Source organism: Pseudophryne corroboree, chromosome 8, assembly GCF_028390025.1.
Source record: "Pseudophryne corroboree isolate aPseCor3 chromosome 8, aPseCor3.hap2, whole genome shotgun sequence".
In the NCBI taxonomy this organism is placed as follows: domain Eukaryota; kingdom Metazoa; phylum Chordata; class Amphibia; order Anura; family Myobatrachidae; genus Pseudophryne; species Pseudophryne corroboree.
In genome coordinates this window covers 78360578-78385734 of record NC_086451.1, presented here as the reverse complement: position 1 = coordinate 78385734, position 25157 = coordinate 78360578, and positions in this window count along the sequence as shown.

Here is a 25157-nt window from a genome sequence, read left to right as displayed (position 1 = left end):
ACCAAACTACTCCAGCACTGCACATCCAGGCAGTTGCTATAGCTGGTCGTAGTATAACACCTGCATGTGTGTATATATTCTTTTGAATAACTTCCATCTTTCTATCTGATGGATCCTTAAGTGCGGCCGTCTCAGGAGAGGGTAACGCCACTTGTTTGGATAAGCGTGTGAGCGCCTTGTCCACCTTAGGGGGTGTTTCCCAGCGCGCCCTAACCTCTGGCGGGAAAGGGTATAATGCCAATAACTTTTTTGAAATTATCAACTTTTTATCAGGAGCAACCCACGCTTCATCACACACGTCATTTAATTCTTCTGATTCAGGAAAAACTGTTTGTAGTTTTTTCACACCATACATAATACCCTGTTTTACGGTATCTGTAGTATCAGCTAAATGTAACGTCTCCTTCATTGCCAAAATCATATAACGTGTGGCCCTACTGGAAAATACGTTTGAATTTCTACCGTCGTCACTGGAATCAGTGCCCGTGTCTGGGTCTGTGTCGACCGACTGAGGCAAAGGGCGTTTTACAGCCCCTGACGGTGTTTGAGGCGCCTGGACAGGCATTAATTGATTGTCCGGCCGCCTCATGTCCTCAACTGACTGTTTAAGGGAAGATAAACCATCACGTAATTCCACAAATAAAGGCATCCATTCTGGTGTCGACCCCCTGGGGGGTGACATCTGCATATTTGGCAATTGCTCCGCCTCCACACCAATATCGTCCTCATACATGTCGACACCACGTACCGACACACACCGCAAACTCACAGGGAATGCTCTAATGAAGACAGGACCCACTAGCCCTTTTGGGGAGACAGAGGGAGAGTCTGCCAGCACACACCACAAAGCGCTATATATACAAGGGATATCCTTATATTAAGTGCTCCCTTATAGCTGCTTTAATATATATATATATAGCCATTAATGTGCCCCCCCTCTCTGTTTTACCCTGTTTCTGTAGTGCAGTGCAGGGGAGAGACCTGGGAGCCGTTCTGACCAGCGGAGCTGTGACAGAAAATGGCGCCGTGTGCTGAGGAGATAGGCCCCGCCCCTTTTTCGGCGGGTTCTTCTCCCGCTATTTTTCCAGTCAGGCAGGGGTTAAATATCTCCATATAGCCCCTATGGGCTATATGTGAGGTATTTTTAGCCTTGTATAAGGTTTATATTTGCCTCTCAGAGCGCCCCCCCCCAGCGCTCTGCACCCTCAGTGACTGCCCAGTGAAGTGTGCTGAGAGGAAAATGGCGCACAGCTGCAGTGCTGTGCGCTACCTTATGAAGACTGAGGAGTCTTCAGCCGCCGGTTTCCGGACCTCTTCGCGCTTCAGCATCTGCAAGGGGGTCGGCGGCGCGGCTCCGGGACCGGACTCCACGGCTGGGCCTGTGTTCGATCCCTCTGGAGCTAATGGTGTCCAGTAGCCAAGCAGCAAATCCACTCTGCATGCAGGTGAGTTTACTACTTTCCCCCTAAGTCCCACGTTGCAGTGATCCTGTTGCCAGCAGGACTCACTGTAAAGAAAAAAACCTAAACTAAACTTTCTCTAAGCAGCTCTTTAGGAGAGCCACCTAGATTGCACCCTTCTCGTTCGGGCACAAAATCTAACTGGAGTCTGGAGGAGGGTCATAGGGGGAGGAGCCAGTGCACACCACCTGACCTAGTAAAGCTTTACTTTTTTGTGCCCTGTCTCCTGCGGAGCCGCTATTCCCCATGGTCCTTTCAGGAACCCCAGCATCCACTTAGGACGATAGAGAAAACCGGATAAAACCGAACTGGCGTTAATTCTGGCGTTAAATCTGAACCTGCTTGTTTCTAGTTATGTATAAATGGTAGATGGAAGTCAGGGATTTTTAGCTTTGTAGGTGTTTGCCAAACCACCAACAAATCAGCAATCGTCAGAGTCTACCTATCAGCAGAATGGGGATTCGCCGCTTAGATATATGGCCTGCATTAATCTGCATCGATTCACCATCTGAGGATAGTGACTCTGAATGCAACACCCATTTGGTGCACCCTAAGAAGTCTGTTAATTGAAGTCAATTCTGTTTCCAGTGTTCATGACTCAAAATAGGGGTTTTTGTTTACTTACCGGAAAATCTCTTTCTCTGATTCCATCTGGAGGACGCTGCGCACTTAATGATGGGTTAGAGTGTGTGGGAAGGGAGTTTTGCACAGAATCTATAGAAAACTAGGTACTCCCCCTCTAACCCCTCCCATCTACATCCTGTTCAAGAATCACCTCAGTTAATGTTTATCAAAGCCGAAGGAGACAGAACAGAACATAACCAATAAACAAGACAAAAATACGGGAGAGATCGCAACGTCCCCCAGATGGAATCAGAGAAAGAGATTTTACGGTAAATAAACAAAAATCCCTATTTCTCTTTCATCCATCTGGGGGATGCTGCGCACTTACTGATGGGATTTCCCAAAGCAAGCTAATTAGAGGAGTGAGAACCAGACGTCATAGCTGTCTGTAAAATTTGACGCCCAACAGAGGCAGTCTTTAGTCCAAAAGTATGAAAACGGTAGAACTTTGTGAAAGTATGCATAGATGACCAGGTCACCGCTCTACACAGCTGGTCGACATATGCACCTCCACGAACAGCCCAGGAGGCTCCAACCGCCCTAGTCGAATGAGCGCTCAGGAGGTCAGGAACGGGAACAGTAGAGAATACATAGGCCTGTCAAAAAGCAGAGGTCACCCAACGAGCCACCGTGTTCTTAGAGGTCGACCAGACACGCTTTGGTGTGTCAATCAAAATCAACAAGGTATCTGTACGGCGACTATACTCCGTATGAGACAAATGCTCAAGGCCCTAAGAGCGTCCAATAATGCCAAATGACTATCCGGAAGAATTCGGAACAAACGCCAGAAGTACAATGTCCTGATGCAGGTGGAAAACCGACTCAACCTTTGGCAAGAAGGAAGGCTTTGTACGCAAGACCACTCGATCATCATGGAAAACCAACAAAGGCGGGCGGCCTCCAAGATAGTGCTGCTAACTCTGAAACACGTCTGGCCGAAGCAAAGGCCAAAAGAAAAACCACCGTAAGAGTAAGGAACCACAATTCTACAGATTCCAGTGGTTGAAACGGAGCCTTCTGAAGAGCCTTAAGAACTATATTTAAATCCTAAGGAGGAATAGGAGGAACAAACGGAGGTTGAATCCTGAGCACCCCCTGAAGGAACGTCTGGACCTCCGGAATGAGAACCAATCTTTTTTTGAAAAAGCACCGACCAGGCCGAAACTTGCCCATTAAGGGACGAAAGATGAAGTCCTTTACTCAGACCATCCTGCAGGAAAGACATGGTAAGCGAAAGAGGTTCGGCGACAACCCACGTTTTTCACACCAAGCAATGTAGATACGCCACACCCTGTGATAAATTCGAGAGATGACTGGCTTCCTAGCTTGGAGCATAGTTTTCATCACCAGCCGAGATAAACCTTTAGCTCTTAGAATGCTGGATTCAAGGGGGTAATTCTGAGTTGATCGCAGCCTCAAGTTTGTTAGCAATTGGGCAAAACCTTGTGCACTGCAGGGGAGGCAGATATAACATATGCAGAGAGAGTTAGATTTGGGTGTGGTGGGTTCAATCTGCAATCTAATCTGCAGTGTAAAAATAAAGCAGCCAGTATTTACGCTGCACAGAAACAAAATAACCCACCCAAATCTAACTCTTTCTGCACATTATATCTGCCTCCCCTGCAGTGCACATGGTTTTGCCCAACTGCTAACAAAATTCCTGCTGCGATCAACTTGGAATTACCCCCCAAGAACCATGCCGTCAAAGCCAGATGATTTAAATAATGGTGGCGACATGGTCCTTGTAGAAGAAGATCTGGTCTCAGTGGTAGACGGAATGGTTACTCGGTCACCATGCTGCGCAGAAAAGTGTACCACTGGTGACGACGAGGCCAGTCCGGAGTTACGAGAATGACGGCAGACCTTCTCTCCGGGTGTGCTGAAGTAGGCGTGGGATTAGAGGAATTGGCGGGAACACATATCCCAGTTGAAACCGCCATGGACCTGTCAAGGCATTGAGCAACGCTGTATGAGGATCCTGAGATTGTTTTCCATACCAAGACAGTTTTCTGTTGAGACAAGACGCCATGAGGTCAATGTCAGGAGTACCCCACAGAGGCACCAGAGTAAGAAAGACCTCTTGATGAAGCTCCCATTCCCCTGGATGGGCCGTGTAACGGCTTAAGAAATCTGCTTCCCAGTTTTCCACTCCCGGAATGTGAACTATGGAGATGGTCAGAACTCAATGTTCCGCCCACTGGAGAATATGGGAGACTTCCTTCATGGCTTTCCAGCTTTGAGGCCTGCCTTGTCTGTTTATGTAAGCCACCACCGTGGCATTGTCTGATTGAATGCGTACCGGATCACCCCGGATGCTGGATTATACCTGAAGCACAGCATACCGGATTGCTCTCAATTCCACGATGTTGATTGGCAACGTCGATTCCTGGCTGTTCCAGAGGCCCTGGAAGTGCTGAAATTAAAACACCGCCCCCCCAACCCGTGAGGCTGGCGTCCGTGGTGACCATCATCCAAGACCAAATAGTGAACGACGCCCCCCTGGTCAGATCTGGACTGTAAAGCCACCAATGGAGAGACTGACAAGTCTGAACCGACAAAAGGAAGAATTGTAAGTCCAGATGTGGTCCCGTTCAAGTCCAACAGCTGAGAATCTGAGCTTGAAGGGGTCGAGCATGGAATCTGGCATATGGCACTGCCACAAAGGTTGCTGCCATCTTGCCCAACACTTGCATACATCTGAGATCTGAGACCATCGGCAACTGTAACAAGGATCGGATTCTGAATTGTAGATCTTGAACTTTGTTCTGAGGCAGATAAACTTTCTGGCTCCTGGTGTCGAACAAGACACTTAGAAATACCATCTTCTGAGAGGGAAGCAGCAAAGATTTTGGGATATTCACTATCCACCCGAATGACTGTAGGGTGTCTGTTGTGAGCTGCAATTGTTGGTGAAGAAGTGTCTGTGATGAAGCCTTCAGCAACAGATCGTCCAAGTAAGGAGTAATGCTGACTATCTGACACCTCAGTACCGCAACTACGTGGGCCATGATTTTTGTAAACACCCGAGGGGGCCGTGGATAGGCCGAACGGGAGAGCTTGAAACTGAACATGCCAAGGGCCGATTGCAAATCTCAGAAGATGCTGGTGACCTGTCCAAATGGGAACATGTAGGTATGCCTCATTTATGTCTATGGAAGCCACATATTCCTCCATTCCATGGAGGCGATGATTGAACAAATGGATTCCATTTTTAATCTCTGTACAGAGAGATATGGATTTAGGCATTTCAGATTAAATGGGCGTGGCCGGTTTGTTTACGAGAAAAAGACTTGAGTAAAAGCCCTGACCCTGTTGTTGTTTGGGAACCGGAAGAATTACTCCGTTATGTAAAAGCGCGGAAGTTGCCTGAATCAGTGCTTGTCATCTGGAGGGATCGCATGGGAGAGGAGCGATGAAAAAGCAGCGTAGGACTGGTTCCTCAAGGTCCAAAACATATCCTCGGGATACGACCCCCGTCACCCACCGATCTGGTTTCGACAGGAGCCACACTTACTTGCACTGTAGTAACCGAGCCTCTGGAGACCTCAAAGAGCCATGTGGTAAGCTTGTCGGTAGACTTGACGGCTGGCCGACGAGTTGCCTGGGTTCCGCTACCTCAATACTCCCCTCTACGTGGAAATCTTGAAAAAGGCTTGAAAGGACTGGAAACTTCCCCTGCCTTGCGTACCAAAGGACCGAAATTTCGCTGGTTTCGGATTTGAGGAGCAACTGGAAGAAACGGCTTTTGCCCCCCGTGGTATTGGAGATACATTTTTGTAAGTTCAGAGAAAAAGAGAAATTCCCCAACGGCTGTTAAAGTCTGTTTGGAATCAGAGTCAGCGTTCGAAACCCGAAGCCAGAGTGAACGCCTTGCCATTACCGCTAAAGCAGATACATGTGATTGGAGCGAGGCAGAGTCCAACAAGGCTTCACCTACATAAGTGAGTTTTCAGAAATTTGTTCCACTAATTGAATAGCCTCTGATGGATCGTCAGATTTCATTCCAGACACAACCCGTGCTAGCCAGTCATCCACGGCCTTAAGTACCCAAGCGCTGGCTCAGATTGAACGTAGAGAAATACCTGATAAGGCGAACATGGATTTAAGAATCGCCTCTATCTTCCTATCCGTGGGATCCTTCAATGTCACTGATTATACTGAAGGGATTACCGTAGCCTTTACCAGATGTGTAATAGGAGCATCCTCCGCAAATGGTACAGAAATCTCAATTTCTTAGGAGCTTAAGCCAAGGCTTTATTTTTTTAATTTTTTTTTAATATCCGCAAAATGCATCTAGGAAGGGAAAAACAGCCACTTGTCTTTTGAAGATGAAAGGTCTGACGTATGGCTTCTATCAATAATCTGACACCTGAGATTGAAGACAACTCCTCCTCTTCCCAAGCGGAGGTATCCTCACACTCAGGATCTACTTCACCTTCCTCCAGAGGGGGAACTATGGAATTTAACTACCTCTCCTGGGAAAGTGATAGCGGGCAGTGGCTTAGTAGTAGTGGAACCCGAAGCAGTCACTATCTTGTTCAAAGACTGTGCTAAGTCAGAAAGACATTTGCTCCTCAGCAGACTGTCCTGAATCAGTACCCGATTGGGACTGACGTAAATCAGCAATAGCATCACCCATGTTCCTGGCCCACTGAGGAATTTTGCTTCCCTTTGAAAGTTTGGAGCCGCACTGTGAACAGGCAAAATAAACAACTGAGACTGCTTTCCCCTTAGTAGACCCATCCGGTTTACTGGCCATACTCTATATAAATCCTACCAGTGGCCTATTAAGTAAACAAGAAGTAAACAATAAGAAAAGAAAATAGCACTAGAGAGAGTTAAGTCTAAATAGAATTACCCTCTAAAGGGGGGTACTCACGGGAGAGATGTGTGCTGAGCGATCTTAACACAGACCGCTCAGCACACATCTCTCACCCCGCTCAGCACAGCGCGATGTGCTGAGCGAGGGGGAATGCCGACGGGGGGCCGCTCACTTCACACAACGGTGAAGTGAGCGACCCGCTAGATTGAGCCTGCATGCAGCTCAATCTAGCATCGGCGATAGCGATGCGCGGGGCCGCGCATCGCTATCGCTGGAGGGCATACACACGGCAGATCCGTGCTTCAAATCTAAGCAATCTAGCAAGATTGCTTAGATTTTAAGCACGGATCTCTCCGTGTGTACCCCCCTTAACAAGTGTCTCATAAAGTGATGCACCCCGCCTGTACTAATGACAGAGTGAGTAACAGAATAACAGTGAGTCCAGATTAAATAAGTCTATCACTGCATCACAGTTAAAGAAAACAGTAAGAATAACTGCACAATAGCAGGGCTACTCCAATACTTGCTGTTAGCTGATCCCCGCCTGTACTAAACAGGGTGAGAAGCTGAACTCCCTGTATTTCAGAGTGTGTGCTGTGTGCTGCGCAGCATCCCCCCGCTGTGTCTGTCCAGCCAGCGTGAAGAAGATGACGTCTGTGGCTCGATCCCTCCCCCAATGAGGTGGGCGGGCGGCAATAAGTGGCTGAGCGGGAAGAGAACGGCGGGAAGTTGTTAACTCCCCTTCTACATCCCGCCGCGGCTAGCCCATACAGTCCCTTCAGTAGAAGGACCTCCTCGCACTGTACTGGGGACGCGGCTCTAGGGAAACGAGCAGCGGGAGCGGGAATGAACCGCTCCATCTGCTCTAACAAAAACCCACTGCCTCCTATCATACAAGTGCACGGCAGTGGGAACAGTCACTAGCGCCCCTCAGTTAACACAGTCCCCACATCTCACAGCGCCATAATACACCCACCCACAGAGAGAAAAGGGTGGGGGGCATGGGGGACCCAGCATTCATAATATCAGTGGAAGCAACAGCCCAACCATGTCCAGGCAGGTTGTGGCTGTCCTACCAGAGAAATGCCTCCTCGGAACTCTGCCCGGAAGAAGTAAGCCCCAGTGACCTTTATGGTGGCTTCTCAGAGGCCGTGTAGAGTGGGAAAAATTCTTATCTAGCTAACCCTAAACTAAATATGTAACAAAACTGAAATCAAAACAAAAGAAACCTAGCTAAAAACTATAGGCAAAAAAACCCTGTGCCTGTACTCCTCAGGCACAAAACTAAAACTGAGGTGATTCTTGAATAGGATGTAGATGGGAGGGGTTAGAGGTGGGAGGGGTTTGTTTTCTATAGGTTCTATGCCAAACTCCCTCCCCACACACTCTAACCCATCAGTAAGTCCCCGAGATGGATGAAAGAGAAAGTAGAGATGAGCGGGTTCGGCTTTAACTCCAGTATTAACGCCAGTTCGGTTTTATCCGTATTTATCTTATTGGATATCCAAAACACGTGACATCCATGAGCCAATAAGATGCCGTTTTAAGATCCGAGTAAAACCGAACCCGCTCATCTCTACTCAAGAAATCTGGATCAACACAAAACTGTCTATTGCATACCTCCCAACTGTCCCGTTTTTCGCGGGACAGTCCCGTTTTTCTGGGACTGTCCCACCCGCGGGCCGCAGTGTCCCACGGTGGGGGAGGGGCAGTTGGGGGGGGGGCTCCTGACATCGCTGCTCTGCTAAGCATGCACACAGCGTCTATTCAGTGAAGACAGGGAGAGGGGGCATGCCAGCGGCTCACAGAGCGCTGGTCATGTCCCCTTTAGTGATGAAAAACGGGGGCGTGACTCACGATCGCGGCTGTGCCGCGAGGCCACACCCCCTTTCAGTTAGGTCATATCCCCTTTTCGGGCGCTACGCACGCTTAGGAGTCTCTCTTTTCGATCAGAGAATGTTGGGAGGTATGCTATTGCAGAGGTTCTCAAAGTACCCAAACGGTCCAGGTTTTTTCCAGTCTATCTACACTTGGCCACAGGTGACTTAATTAGTACCTTAGTCAATTTAATTTAACCATCTGTGCTGAGCCGTGGATATACTAAAACCATGGACTGTTAGGGTGCATTGAGCACTGCATTTGGAAACCTCTAGTCGATTGGGTAGAGTTACTAAGCTGTGGTTTGTCAAAGCTGTTGATCATCTGCATTGACCAATAGATTTAAAATGGCAATATAAATTAATGCTAAACCAGCCTGATTTAACATTACAGTTACAGTACTGTTCTAAATGCATCGGTCAAAACTCTATGGCTAGTAAATATTGCCCATGTGTACCTCCAGATTCACTGTCAGGTGTGCATGTCATCACTGGTGTATTCCTGCAGGAAGAAGGAAACTGTAGGATGGGGGATTGATTCCTAATGATAATCTATGCTTGAGGTTCAGCAGTCTATCTTTGATTGATGACTGGAGTCCAATATTTGTTCTCTATCAATTATTTTTGCCTCAATATTGACAACCATGTTATTACATAGTAACATAGTAACATAGTATCTAAGGTTGAAAAAAGACAATTGTCCATCGGGTTCAACCTATTTGTGGTCTCCTATGCACGATTATTTTGTATAAAATTTTGACTGAAGTTGCTGACTGCCGTTCCGATTAACCCCTCTTTTTTATAATAACTATAGTGCGTGACTATGCCCCGTAACCCTGGATATCCTTATCCATTAGGAATTTATCTAACCCATTCTTAAAGGTATTGATTGAGTCGGCCATTACAACTCCCTCAGGCGGGAATTCCAAACACGTATCGTCATTACCGTAAAAAAGCCTTTACGCCGTATTGTGTGGAATCTCCTCTCCTCTAACCTGAGCAAGTGTCCACAAGTTCTCTGTGTTGATCTAACCAAAAACAGGTCCTGCGCAAGATCTGTATATTGTCCCCTTATATATTTGTAAATGTTGATCATGTCCCCTCTTAATCTCCTCTTTTCCAGTGTAAACATGCCTAGTCTTGCAAGCCTTTCCTCGTATTCCAGCGTCTCCATACCCTTAATTAGTTTGGTCGCCCGCCTTTGAACCTTTTCTAGCTCCAGGATTTCCTTTTTGTAGTAAGGTGCCCAGAATTGTACACAGTATTCAAGGTGTGGCCTCACAAGTGATTTATATAACGGGAGTATAATACTCTCGTCTCTAGCATCAATTCCCCGTTTTATGCATGCTAATATCTTATTAGCCTTCTTTGCTGCAGTCCTACTTTGGGTACTACTGCTTAGTTGCTATCTATGAGGACACCTAAGTCCTTTTCCAGTACAAAATCCCCTAATTTTACCCCATTTAGTAGGTAGGTGTTATTTTTGTTCTTGTTACCACAGTGCATTACCTTACACTTGTCTGTATTGAAGCGCATTCTCCATTTCGCTGCCCAAGCTTCTAATTTAACTAAGTCATTCTGAAGCGACTCAGCATCCCCCTCCGCATTTATAACTTTACACAATTTGGTATCATCTGCAAAAATTGACACCATGCTCTCTAGACCTTCTGTGTTAGGTCGTTAATGAAAATATTGAACAATAACGGTCCTAATACTGAGCCTTGCGGCACACCACTTAGCACTTCAGTCCAAGTTGAAAAAGATCCATTAACTACAACGTGGTGCTCCCTATTATCTAACCAGTTTTTGACCCAAGTGCATATTGTGCTTCCTAGCCCTGATTCTTGTAGCTTGTAGATAAAGTCTCATGTGTGGTACAGTATCGAACGCTTTGGCAAAATCTAAAAAGATTACATCCACCTCTTTACCCTGATCTAGGTTTGCGCTTACTGTTTCATAAAAGCCAAGTAAGTTGGTTTGACAGGATCTGTCCTTCATAAACCCATGTTGATTCCTTTTAATGACCTTATTGACTTCAAGGAACTTCTGAATACTATCTCTTAGAATACCTTCCAATACTTTCCCCACTATAGATGTAAGACTAACTGGTCTATAATTACCTGGTTCAGCTTTACTTCCCTTTTTGAATATAGGCACTACTTCCGCTATACGCCAGTCTTTGGGAACCATACCTGATATTACTGAATCCTTAAAGATCAAAAATAGCGGTTTTGCAAGTTCAGAATGAAGCTCCATTATAACCCTTGGGTGAATAGTACCATCGGGACCTGGTGACTTATTAATCTTTAAATGTTTTTATCGGTCACAGACTACTTCCTCGCTTAAATAAGTACCTATCAGTGGGATATTCTCATTAATGAGATGATATGTTAGTCCCTGAATTGGTTCCTCTCTAGTAAATTCTGTTGAAAAAAACTCATTTAGTGTGTCCGCTACGTCATTATAATTTTTGCTTAAGACTCCCAACTTGTCTTTTAAAGGGCCTATACTCTCCTTCTTTAATCTCTTGCTATTAATGTATTTAAATAATTTTTTGGGATTCGCTTTGCTTTCCTTTGCTACTAGTTTTTCAGTTTCTACTTTAGCCGCTCTTATTTCCTTTTTGCAAATTTTGTTACATTCCTTATAGTGCTGAAATGACTCTGCTTCCCCGTCAGATTTGTATTTTTTAAATGCTCGCCTTTTCTTGCCTATAAGTTCCTTAATCTTTTTGTTAAGCCACATCGGTTTATGATTTTTATTCCTTTTTTTGCTGCTCGTAGGAATAAATTTGAGTGTATTTTTAGCTAGCAGGAATTTTAGTACCTCCCATTTCTCCGTAGTATTTTTTCCTAAAAACAAACCTTCCCATTCAATATCCCTGAAAAATACCCTCATCTTTTCAAAATTTGCTTTGCTAAAGTTTAGAGTCCTAGTTGAGCCAGTATAGGGCTGTTTATGGAAACTGATATTGAATGTGACCATATTGTGGTCGCTGTTTCCTATGGGTTTCCCTACTATAATACCTGATACCAAATCCCCATTGTTTGTTAATACCAGGTCTAAGATTGCATTGTACCTAGTTGGTTCCTCAATTAGTTGAACTAAGTAGTTATCATTAAGTGTGTTTAAAAACATATTGCCCCTAGCAGTATCACATTAATTGTTTTTCCAGTTTATCTCTGGATAGTTAAACTCTCCCATCACTACTATGTCTCCTACTCCTGGTGCTCTTTCAATTTGCTTTAGTAACTATTCCTCATCAGATGCGTTGATACCAGGCGGCCTATAGCATACACCCAAAACTAACTTTTTTATTCCTTTTCCCCCCGCATGCAATTTCTACCCATAATGTCTCGACAGTGTCTACAGTCCCCTCCTGAATATCTTCCCGTATATCAGGTTTTAAAAACGGCTTTACGTAATGACACACCCCTCCACCCTTTTTATTTAGTCTGTCTCTCCTAAACAGTGTATAGCCCTCTAGATTGACTGTCCAATCATGAGATTCGTCCCACCAAGTTTCAGTAATGCCTATAATATCATACTGTTTGCTTGCTGCAAGTATTTCTAGTTCACCCTTATTACCAGTAATGCTTCTGGCGTTAATTATGGTGCTGGAGGAGCCAGACCTTATTTTAGGGGTACCCTCTCTGATTAGCTGGTGTCTGTAAATCTGCAGAGATGTGTCTGCTTTATAGGATATTGTGGTGCATCGTGGAGGTCCTCAGGACCCCACACAGTTTTGTAGGTCACCTAGCAGGAGCACAGCTGTATTAAAAATTGCAAGTGAAATAATGAGCTCTACCTGTGAATCTTTTAAAATGTGTCAGTGAGTAATGAGTACATCTGTGCTCCTGGTAGGTGAGCTGGAAAACATGAGCTGTGTGGGGTCCTGAGGACCGAGTTTGAGAATCACTGGACTAGCAGAATGGTCAAGAACGTGGCAACTATAGTTTAATGCTAAATCATGCACTTGGGTTTCAGAAACCCAAAGGCCAAATATAGTATTAATGGCACTATTATGGAAACTACTGAGGAGGAAAGGGATCTAGGAGTCACTATTTCAGGTGACTTAAGTCTTAAAGGCAGGTAAGCGATGTAGCAAAACAATGAGGAAGGCTAGTCAGATGCTTGGTTGCATAGGGAATCAGCAGCAAGAAAAAATAAGTAATAATGCCACTGTATCGGTCCGTGGTACAGCCTCATCTATAATACTGTGTTCAGCTCTGGAGGGCATATCTCCAGAAGGATATAAATACATTAGAGAATGTACAAAGAAGGGCAACTAAAATGGTGCATGGCCTACATCACAATACTTACCAGGAAAGACTAAAAGATCTTAACATGTATAGTTTGGAGCAGAGCAGGGAAAGGAGGGACATGATAAAACCCTTGATATATTTGAAAGTTTCTAACAAAGTACAGGAGGTAGACATTCTTCAAAGGAAGAGAAGTATTAGAATGCGAGGACATGCACTGAGACTGGAGGGAGGTAGATTCAGTGTAAAGTTAAGGAAAAATGACTTCACAGAAAGTGTAGTGGTTAACTGGAATAGCCTCCCATCAGAGTTGGTAGAGGCTAAGACAGAAGAGCAATGTAAACATGTTTGGGGTAGGCATATGAAAATCCTTACAAAGAATTAAGTATCAAATAGGTAACCTCAATTTGACTTAACTGTACGTGTTCATCCATGGATATCCTCAAAACCTGGAATGGTAGGGTGCCGTGAAGACCAAGTTTGGGAGAGACTACCATAAAGTTACAGCAGCTCTCCAAATTGAACAATAGTTGTAGAACATATGTTCACATGCTCTAACACGGCGGATGGGCAGCACTGATTTAAAATAAAATAGTTTTGGAGCATACAAGTGGCAGGGTAACTAACGTTTGGGGTATAAACTGTTAGATGGTGATTGTTTCCTTAGCAGAATGTATACATTTACAGCTTTTATTACCTTTGCCTGCTTTCTCCTATAATTAGTAAATGTATAATAATAATTGACTGGACTCAAGCATAGAAGTAGAGTGGGTATTTACTATTTAACACTATCTGTTGTACAAGAAGGGCATCAAGTTGGAATGATTTCTCCAGCAGGGCTTCTCAGTGAAGGTATATCAAGGTTAACTAAGATGTCGGTTTGGCAGTAGTTTGATATTTCTTCATATCTCTGCACATGCAAGAAGGCATCTACTTATACTTGTGAAAATACTAAATATGCCAATTTCATTCAATACTATAATCTCTGCTCCCTGCTCACTGGAGTGTACTATGGTGCCTGTCTAATTGAGCAGTGATTTGCTGTTTATACAGAGAAAATTATAAGAATTAGAATACTCCATTCTGACTGTTTTCAATTTAGTTTAACCTTACTGAGGTGTAGTCTACAGTATCATACATTGCTGCAGATTATTGATTCAGGATACGGTCGCTAGGTCGACACAGATTAGGTTGACAGTCATTAGGGCGACATTGTCAATAGGTCGACGTGATCATTAGGTCGACATGTACAAGGTCAAAAGGTCGATATGAGTTTTTTAAAAAAAATTGTATTTGTTCATACTTAACGATCCACGTGCAGTATGAGTGGAACGTTAACCTGTGCCGAGCGAAGCGAGGCACCTTTCGCTCTCTATGCGAGGGGACACGGTGCACTAATTGGGGTTCCCAGTCACTTTATGAAGAAAATGACGCCAAAAACAGTAAAAAAAAAAATATGTCGACCTTTTGACCTGTCGACCTAGTACATGTCAACCTAATGACCATGTTGACCTATTGTCCCTGTCGACCTAGTGCATTTCGACCTTCCATGGTCAACCTAATGACTGTCGACCTAAGTTTTGTCTATCCAACGACCCATACCCATTGACTCAGTTCAGGGACCTTAAATGAGGCTTGGACTTCCACACATTCAGAATGTAACATACAAGACAAGAAGGCAATAGATAGCTTAAAAATAATTTTATTTCAAAAATGTCCTGCCAAGCAATGATAAAGAGGGCTCTGTAGCCCATCCTCTGCCACAACCTACCAGGCTGCCTTGGTTTAATTTCACTCTTGCTACTCATCTGCCAGAAGCTTTGGAGGCAAGTGACTGCGAGCAACTAAGGTGACATCATATAGCTGATCTGTGCTCTTGTGGTCTATGATATCACCTTTTACATTCACATACTTACATATATCTCTCTTTGCAACTTGACATGATCCTCACTGTCACTAATAAATGGACTATAGGGAGAAAGAGTGAATCTCACTAAATGCTCGTAAGCTCCATTATTAGAGCACAGGGCTGGGGAGGGGGAGCTGTTCCAGTCATTTACAGTTGTTATCAATATTACAGCAGATCCATTGACTCCCCTGTACTGCAGTTTCCATCATTCCCCGATCAAGTGCAGACTGTCAACTCTTGTGTTTCTACCAAGCCATGACATAATTATATATTGTATTGTTTGTTGTTCGAGGATAGGGCTCTCCTCACTGTAAGACAAAACCTGGACATTCAAGGCAGGGACGTGCAGTCAGGGGAGGCAGTGCCTCCCCTGTCATTAATGATTAAAATAATACAAAGAAGATACTTATGACACATATTCTGTGTCATAAGTATCTGCTTTAGCCTTCATATTATTTTAATTATTTTTACCTTTTTAAAAAAAAATGTTTTAATAGTGTTTCGGAGGCACCGCTCTCGGTGCCTCCCGGTGTCAATTGTAAAAGAGCGGAAGCAGGGGCGGGGCCAAACATCGGGCAGTAAAAGCCGATTAAATAAATCACAGAAAGGGGCACTAATACAAGTGCCTCTTCGACACGGGCGTGCTTTCAAACCATATGAAAGCACGCCCCTGTCACTGAGGAAGATGTGATTGGGCAGTGGTGGCTTGGAAGGGGGGGGGGGGGGCACCAAGGCAAGTGTCCACCCAGTCATCTTGGTTTTATTTTTTCATATTTACATTACTATATGTCACGTGGCCGTCCCTGCATGCCCGCCTCGCCCTCCAGCCTCCACTCCATTCCGCCCCGTCATTTTCAAATAGTATTTTGTATTGTTATTGCTGCCACTGCACTGCCAGTTACACAGCAGTGCAGTGGCAGCAATAACAATACAATACATGCACATGCATGGAGGCTGAAGAGCTCCACCTCCTTGAGCTCTGCTCGGAGATGCGAGCTTCCCGGCTTCAGCTGTGAACTGGTGGCAGACTCTCTCCTTGCGTGACGTGCGGTGGATGGGGTGCGGGGATGCGGACCTGCTGAGCCCGGACAGGTGAGCGGGGAAGTGGAGGGGGAGGAGGCTGGCTGTGACTATGCCGCTGAGAGTCATCCTCTGTGACAGCGGGGGGAGAGGGGGAGGCTGCCTGTGTAGTTTGAGGCATCCCCATGTGACTTTTGGGGGTGGGAGGCTGTATGTGTTGCTGGGACACCCCCTGTGACGGGGCAGAGGAGGGGTTGTTTGAGGAGCCTGGCTGTACCCTGTCACCTACTACCTCCATCACCCACTATCTCCCTGTCACCCTAATCATATCACCCGCTATCTCCCTGTCACTCAATGTATCCCTGTCACCCTGACCATGTCACCCTCTTCCTTCATCACCCACTATCTCCCTGTCACCCTAATTATGTCACCCGCAATCTCTGTCACACAATGTCTCCCTGTCACCCTGTCCATGTCACCCACTACCTCCATCACCCACTATCTCCCTGTCACCCTCTGTCTCCCTGTCACCCACTACCTCCATCACCCACTATCTCCCTGTCATCCTAACCATGTCACCCACTATATCCCTGCCACCCTAACCATATCACCCACTATCTCCCTGTCACCCAATATCTTCTTGACACCCTCACCATGTCACCCTCTATATTCCTGTCACCCAATGTCTTCCTGTCACCCTCACGTCACCCTCTATTTCTCTGTCACCCACTATATCCCTCTCACCCAATGTCTCCCTGTCATCTTTTCCCTGTCACCCAATGTCTCCCTGTCACACATTTTCTCCGTCACCCTCTTTCTGCACACAATGTCTCCCTGACACCTTCTATCTCCCTGTCACCCAATGTCTCCCTGTCATCCTCTCCCTATCATTCAGTTATTCTCTGTCACCCACTAGCTCCCTGTCACTCTCACCATGTCACCCACTGTCTCTCTGTCACCCCTGCGTCGCCAGTCACCCACTATTTCCCTGTAATCGCTGCGTCGCCAGTCACCCACTATCTCCGGGTGGGGGTGGGGGGGAGCCAGAATATTGCCTAGGGCATCAAAATAGTCGGGGCCGGCTCTGCCCAGTCCCGTACCTTGCGCCCACCTACACCTCACTTTCACTGCCCGTCTCTGGCCTACTCTGCCAGGCTCCGCGGCCAGCAACTAAAATCATGAGCTTCAGCTGTCACCTAGCGCAGTACGGCCAGAGGGGGGAGGAGAGGCCACAATCCCTGCTCCTCCCCTCTTTTCTCACTCTACCTCCGACCCTGGATTCCTGGCTGCAATTTCCACCGGCGATCCCCGGCGTTAACATCAAAGGAGGAGCCACACTGCAGTTCTAGGCCCTGGACCGGGTAAGTAAATAGCAATATAAGTGTCACTTACTGCCTGTCCCTATCACCCTTTCCTTCTCTCTGTCACACTCTCACCCACTGCTACTGTTACGCTTTCACTGGCATCACCCACTGCTGTCACCGTCTACCTGGCGTCACCCTCTCCCTGTCACCCAGTGCTGTCACTCTTGTCCAAGATTTCCATTAACTTAATAGTGCTGCATCCATGGATGTTTTAAGTAGTGATGTGCACCGGACATTTTTCGGGTTTTGTATTTTGGTTTTGGATTCGGTTCCGCGGCCGTGTTTTGGATTCGGACGCGTTTTGGCAAAACCTCCCTGAAATTTTTTTGTCGGATTCGGGTGTGTTTTGGATTCGGGTGCTTTTTTTTACAAAAAACCCTCAAAAACAGCTTAAATCATAGAATTTGGGGGTCATTTTGATCCCATAGTATTATTAACCTCAATAACCATAATTTCCACTCATTTCCAGTCTATTCTGAACACCTCACACCTCACAATATTATTTTTAGTCCTAAAATTTGCACCGAGGTCGCTGGATGACTAAGCTAAGCGACCCAAGTGGCCGACACAAACACCTGGCCCATCTAGGAGTGGCACTGCAGTGTCAGACAGGATGGCACTACAAAAAAATAGTCCCCAAACAGCACATGATGCAAAGAAAAAAAGAGGCGCAATGAGGTAGCTGTGTGACTAAGCTAAGCGACCCAAGTGGCCGACACAAACACCTGGCCCATCTAGGAGTGGCACTGCAGTGTCAGACAGGATGGCACTTCAAAAAAATAGTCCCCAAACAGCACATGATGCAAAGAAAAAAAGAGGCGCAATGAGGTAGCTGTGTGACTAAGCTAAGCGACCCAAGTGGCCGACACAAACACCTGGCCCATCTAGGAGTGGCACTGCAGTGTCAGACAGGATGGCACTTCAAAAAAATAGTCCCCAAACAGCACATGATGCAAAGAAAAAAAGAGGCGCAATGAGGTAGCTGTGTGACTAAGCTAAGCGACCCAAGTGGCCGACACAAACACCTGGCCCATCTAGGAGTGGCACTGCAGTTTTCTAGCGAGAGGATGAGTGCTTCCATCCTCATGTGAAGCTGAACCACTAGCCATGAACATAGGCCAGGGCCTCAGCCGTTCCTTGCCACTCCGTGTCGTAAATGGCATATTGGCAAGTTTACGCTTCTCCTCAGACGCTTTTAATTTTGATTTTTGGGTCATTTTACTGAACTTTTGTTTTTTGGATTTTACATGCTCTCTACTATGACATTGGGCATCGGCCTTGGCAGACGACGTTGATGGCATTTCATCGTCTCGGCCATGACTAGTGGCAGCAGCTTCAGCACGAGGTGGAAGTGGATCTTGATCTTTCCCTATTTTACCCTCCACATTTTTGTTCTCCATTTTTTAATGTGTGGAATTATATGCCAGTATCAATAGCAATGGCCTACTACTATATATACTGCGCACAACTGAAATGCACTACAGGTATGGATGGATAGTATACTTGACGACACAGAGGTAGGTAGAGCAGTGGCCTACTGTACCGTACTGCTATATATTATATACTGGTGGTCAGCAAACTGTGCAAAACTGAAATGCACCACAGGTATGGATGGATAGTATACTTGACGACACAGAGGTAGGTAGAGCAGTGGCCTACTGTACTGTACTGCTATATATTATATACTGGTGGTCAGCAAACTGTGCAAAACTGAAATGCACCACAGGTATGGATGGATAGTATACTTGACGACACAGAGGTAGGTAGAGCAGTGGCCTACTGTAACGTACTGCTATATATTATATACTGGTGGTCAGCAAAATTATGCACTGTACTCCTACTATATACTACAATGCAGCACAGATATGGAGCGTTTTTCAGGCAGAGAACGTATAATACTGTTGGTCACTGGTCAGCAAAACTCTGCACTGTACTCCTCCTATATAATACTGGTGGTCCCCAGTCCCCACAATAAAGCAGTGTGAGCACAGATATATGCAGCACACTGAGCACAGATATGGAGCGTTTTTCAGGCAGAGAACGTATAATACTGGTGGTCACTTGTCAGCAAAACTCTGCACTGTACTACTCCTATATAATACAGGTGGTCCCCAGTCCCCACAATAAAACAGTGTGAGCACAGATATATGCAGCACACTGAGCACAGATATGGAGCGTTTTTCAGGCAGAGAACGTATAATAATGGTGGTCACTGGTCAGCAAAACTCTGCACTGTACTCCTCCTATATAATACTGCTGGTCCCCAGTCCCCACAATAAAGCAGTGTGAGCACAGATATATGCAGCACACTGAGCACAGATATAGAGCGTTTTTCAGGCAGAGAACGTATAATACTGGTGGTCACTGGTCAGCAAAACTCTGCACTGTACTCCTTCAATATAATACTGCTGGTCCCCAGTCCCCACAATAAAGCAGTGAGCACAGATATTTGCAGCCACCTGAATAAAACTGAGAGGACGCCAGCCACGTCCTCTCACTATCATTTCCAATGCACGAGTGAAAAATGGCGGCGACGTGCGGCTCCTTATATAGAATCCGAATCTCGCGAGAATCCGACAGCGGGATGATGACGTTCGGGCGCGCCCGGGTTAACCGAGCAAGGCGGGAAGATTCGAATCTGCCTCGGAACCGTGTAAAATGGGTGAAGTTCGGGGGGGGGGGGGGGGGGGGAGTTCGGATTCCGACGAACCGAACCCGCTCATCACTAGTTTTAAGTTAATGGAAGCCCTGTACAACAAAATTGCATTCATGTCCTTCCACTCTCTCCCCAGTCCCTAAGACTAGTTTTTTTTTTATTTGATAAAAATTTACAATATATTAGCCACCTGCTCATCACAAGTTTGATGAGCAGGCAGGCTGCAGGCATTGGAGCATCGGACTGATATGCGTATTAGTGGTGGGGGGCCGGGTCAGCTGATGGTGGGTGATTTGTAAGCCATTGGTGGGGGTGGTGGCCATTAGTGGCAGGGGTAGCGGCCATCAGGGACAGTGGCAGTAGCGGCTCAGGGGCAGTAGCGGGCATTGGCTCGGCAGTGGTAGGGATCATCGGCGGGACTCGACGGACATTATGGCTGCAGTGCCTCACCAGCCACTGACCTCCCCGCTCGCAACTAGTCAAGGCATATAATGCTTTATTATCCTACAAATACCAACCCTTCCAGTTGTAAGCCCCGTTGTATGTAGCTCAGCCAAACGCTCACTTTTTTTGGTACCAATAATTCGTGTGAGCCAAATATTTTTTTCATCGTTTCCAGAACACACATTAGTCTTAGTGGATAAAAAATAAATAAATGGTGGTGTCTGTGTAAATGATGAACATCAAGCATATGGAAAGCAAGGGCTTCCACAAAGGTGTGGCTTGTGTGCTCATGAAGAAGATAGTTCTCCACTATGCTCTGGATCGCGTATAAAAAAGTCTGGACTGGCCTGGTTGCGTATAGTTTATGGGTGTAAGAAGAAAGAGCATTGCCTTTGGAAGGGGTGGTTGGCTGGATACAAATGGCAGTTGCTTAATTATGCTAATGTTTCCAAGTCAACCACGTCTAAGGTGATATAAATATGATACTCTGAGGGAACAACATCCGCAAAAGGGCAGCATCAGTGGCACCCAGCGACTGGCATTAAAGTGTGAGGAGAGACAGATTGCAATGCATAAACCACTCATCACACCCAGGATGGTAAGTTTGCATGTCTAGTTTTACGAAGAGCATAGATCAAGGACTACCGAAACGTGCATGCCGGCGATACATTCAGATGAATCGTACAACATTTTTGACAAACTAGTGAATCAACATGTAGACCCAACCTAAAGAGTTCTTCAGCTTTGAGAATGGAAAGATTCTGGAGGCTGCATTTTCCTGGCATGGTTTCGGTGCCGTCATGTTTTCTCTTTTAGAAGGTATGATCACTTCTTAATGGTACTGAGTTATCATCTTCACTCCTTGTGCAGCCGCCCTGACGATGACAGTGCCCACATGCATTATTGGTCATCCAAAGGTTTAATGAGTGTGAAGCCAATGGTATGCATATGTCAATGCTTTTTCCGTCACCATATCTGAACCCAAACTGAGCATTTATGGGATGATCTAGAATGATCTTGCAGGCATCAGCAGAACTATGGGCCTAATTCAGACCTGATCGCTAGGTTGCGTTTTCATACAGCGGGCGATCGGGTCTAAACTGCGCATGTGTATGCACTGCAATGCGCAGGCGCGTTGCACGGGTACAAATGGATCGCCGCTCAGCGATGGGTTTGGGCGAAAATTCCATTTGCACGGGTGTTCGCAAGGAGATTGACAGGAAGAAGGCGTTTGTGGGTGTCAACTGACCATTTTCTGGGAGTGGTTGGAAAAACGCAGGTGTGTCCAAGTGTTTGCAGGGAGGATTCCTGACGTCAATTCCGGTCCAGGACAGGCTGAAGTGTTCGCAGCGGCTGAATAAGTCCTAGACTGCACAAAATCTGTTTGTACAGCTCTGCTACACATGTGTTCGCACACTTGCAAAGCAAAAATACACTCCTAGTGGACACAGCCTGAGGCTCGACCCTAATTGATGACAGATATTGTGCAATACAGAATGCCACCACAATCAACCACTCCCTCCCAAAAGGTGCAAGTATTAAGCAGTTAAAGCGGATGTGCATATACTACCATGTGACAATTGGGCCTGGATGAGCAGCGTAGGTAGAGGTATTACCACTAAACACAAAAAGAAAATGTCTGGCTCATGAAACTTGAGAGACCCGGGCACTTATTTGAAAAACTAGGTACGAAGAGTTGCCAATTGTGCCCCAGTTTCTATAAATACCACCAGTATATGTCCTGTAGTTGTATTGCACAATAAAAATGGCTGTTTCCAAATTTCTTGTTAATTATATGGGCACCACCATCTGTGCCCAAAACGTACAGCCAATGTCATTAAGAACTAAAACATAAAGAATAACAAGTCCTGGAAGTGATGATATAGGGGCTAATTCAGTAAGGATAGCAAATTCTGCTAATCAGCGGAATTTGCTATCCTTTTCCTAGCATGCCGGGGGCCACCCATCTCTGGGCAAGGCCGCCCAGCATGCTGACTGGAGCCCCCCCCCCCCCCCCTTTCATCAAGCAGAAATTGCGAGTGATCGCAATTTCTGCTTGTTAGCAGAAATACTGGAAGCCTCCTGCCAGTGCAGCCCAGCTGCGCCCCCAGGAGACCCACCACCTTCTCCCTGATCACGGCTAAGGGGGTTATTCAGGTTTGTTAGCAAACCTAAGAAGTGAGAAATTGGGCAAAACCATATTGCACTGCAGGATTGCACTGCAGGTGGGTCAGATGTAACATGTGCAGAGAGAGTTAGATTTGGGTGGGTTATATTGTTTCTGTGCATGGTAAATACTGGCTGCTTTATTTTCACACTGCAATTTAGATTTCAATGTGAACACACCCCACCCAAATCTAACTCTATCTGCACATGTGTCTGCCCCACCTGCAGTGCAACACGGTTTTGCCCAATTGCTAAGTTTTTTGGTTTACTAACAAACCTGAATAAGGACCCAAATCCCCAACAACATTTGCTGAAATGCAGCCCCAATCTTGCAAGGAACCTCCACCATGCTTCACTGTTGCCTGTAGACACTTATTATTGTACCGCTCTCCAGCCTTCGGTGAACAAACTGCCTTCTGTTACTGCCAAATATTTCACATTTTGACTCATCATTCCAGAGCACCTGCTGCCATATTTCTGCACCACAGTTCCTATGTTTTTGTGCATAGTTAAGTCGCTTGGCCTTGTTTTGACTCAAGTACGCACGGAAACATAGGAACTGGGTTGTAGAAAAATGGCAGCAGGTGATATGCACTATGGTGGTCATTCCGAGTTGATCGCAGGCAGCAACTTTTTGCTGCTGCTGCGATCAACTAGTCCACGCCTATGGGGGAGTGTATTTTAGCATAGATGGGCTGTGATCACTTGTGCAGCCCTGCTAAGCTTAAAAAAATTTCAAGTAAAAGAAGACTAGCCCTGTACATACTTACCCTGGCCGACGATCTCAGCGATGCTGGGGCCGGCTGTGACATCAGAAATCCGCCCTCCGTTCTCTTGGACACGCCTGTGTTTTCTTCTCCACTCCCCGAAAACAGCTGACAACGGTCCGGTGACGCCAAGGTACGCCTTCTTTATGTCAATCTTCTTGCGGTCGGCTCTGCGACCGCTTTCTTTGTTGTCCTGGACGTAACCCAGTGACCCCTGTCGCCGGGCAACGTCGCGCATGCACAGTGTGGCTGCCGCGCATGCGCATTCCGGACCCGTTCTCACCGCAGTGACAAAACGCTGCATGCAAACAGGTCGGAATGACCCCCATTGTTTCCTTTAACTAGTGACCGGTAGTATAAATTCAGTTGTATTACTGTTCAGTGCAGCTAACTATGGGGGTAATTCAGATGGGATCCGGTCTGAAGATCGACAGTGTCTAGGTCGACAATGTTTAGGTCGACCACTATAGGTCGACAGTCACTAGGTCGACATGGATGGAAGGTCGACAGGGTTTCTAGGTCGACATGTGCTAGGTCGACAGGTCTAAAGGTCGACATGAGTTTTTCAAAAAATTTTTCTTTTTTTAAATTTTTTCATACTTAACGATCCACGTGGATTACGATTGGAACGGTAAAGTGTGCCGAGCGAAGCGGTAGCGGAGCGAAGGCACCATGCCCGAAGCATGGCGAGCGAAGCGAGCCATGCGAGGGGACGCGGTGCACTAATTTGGGATCCCGGTCACTCTACGAAGAAAACGACACCCAAAAAAATAAAATTCTCATGTCGACCTTTAGACCTGTCGACCTAGCACATGTCGACATAGAAACCCTGTCGACCTTCCATCCATGTCGACCTAGTGACTGTCGACCTATAGTGGTCGACCTAAACATTGTCGACCTAGACACTGTCGATTTGATGAACCACACCCAATTCAGATCTGATGGCTGCTGTGCGTTTTTCGTTCAGAGGGCGATCAGATCCAAATTGCACATGCGTATGCACCACAACGGACATCAGTGGTCAGCGACGGGATGGTGCAAAGGATCCATTCGTATAGGTGTTCACAAGGTGATTGACAGGAAGAGGCCGTTTGTGGGTGGCAATTGACCATTTTCACGGAGTGATCGGAAAAAAGCAGTCAGGCTCACGCGTTTTTAGGGCGGTTGTCTGACGTCAGCTCTGGCCCCGATCAGCAGGATTCCATCGCACTGGAAGAGTAAGTCCTGGGCTGCGCAGAGACTGCACAAACTCATTTTGTGCAGCTCGCCGTACACATAGGAACACTTGCACAGCGAAAATACCCTCCCCCTGGAGGCGGCGACTATCTGATCGCAGGACAGCAAAATTAGCAGCCCAGAGATCAGATCTGAATTAGGCCCTATGTGTACTAGAGCGGGAGCCTAGGTAAGATAGTCCTCCTTTTTTGTCTGTTATGGTGTATTCACAGTATATTAGTATATGTGTATTGGAGTTTTATTGTATTGCTATTTTTTGTACCTTCTAAGTGCAACACATGTTTCTAATTGTACATTAGTGGGAGATGTCCTCCGGACTTGATTGACGGCTGGGTGGTCCTGAAAACAAGTCTGGTTTACGGCTCTGATTGGGGGAGTGTGCTATTTAAGATCATTCACTTCTTGTCTGATATCACGGGTTGACAAAAGCAGGTTAAAGTTCTGAAACGTTGCTAAATACACCCCAGGACAGCACAGAGCGGGTAGATCACTGCTTCCCCTCACAGCCATTAGACCAGAGCCGGATTAAGGCTATGGGGGGCCCGGGGCC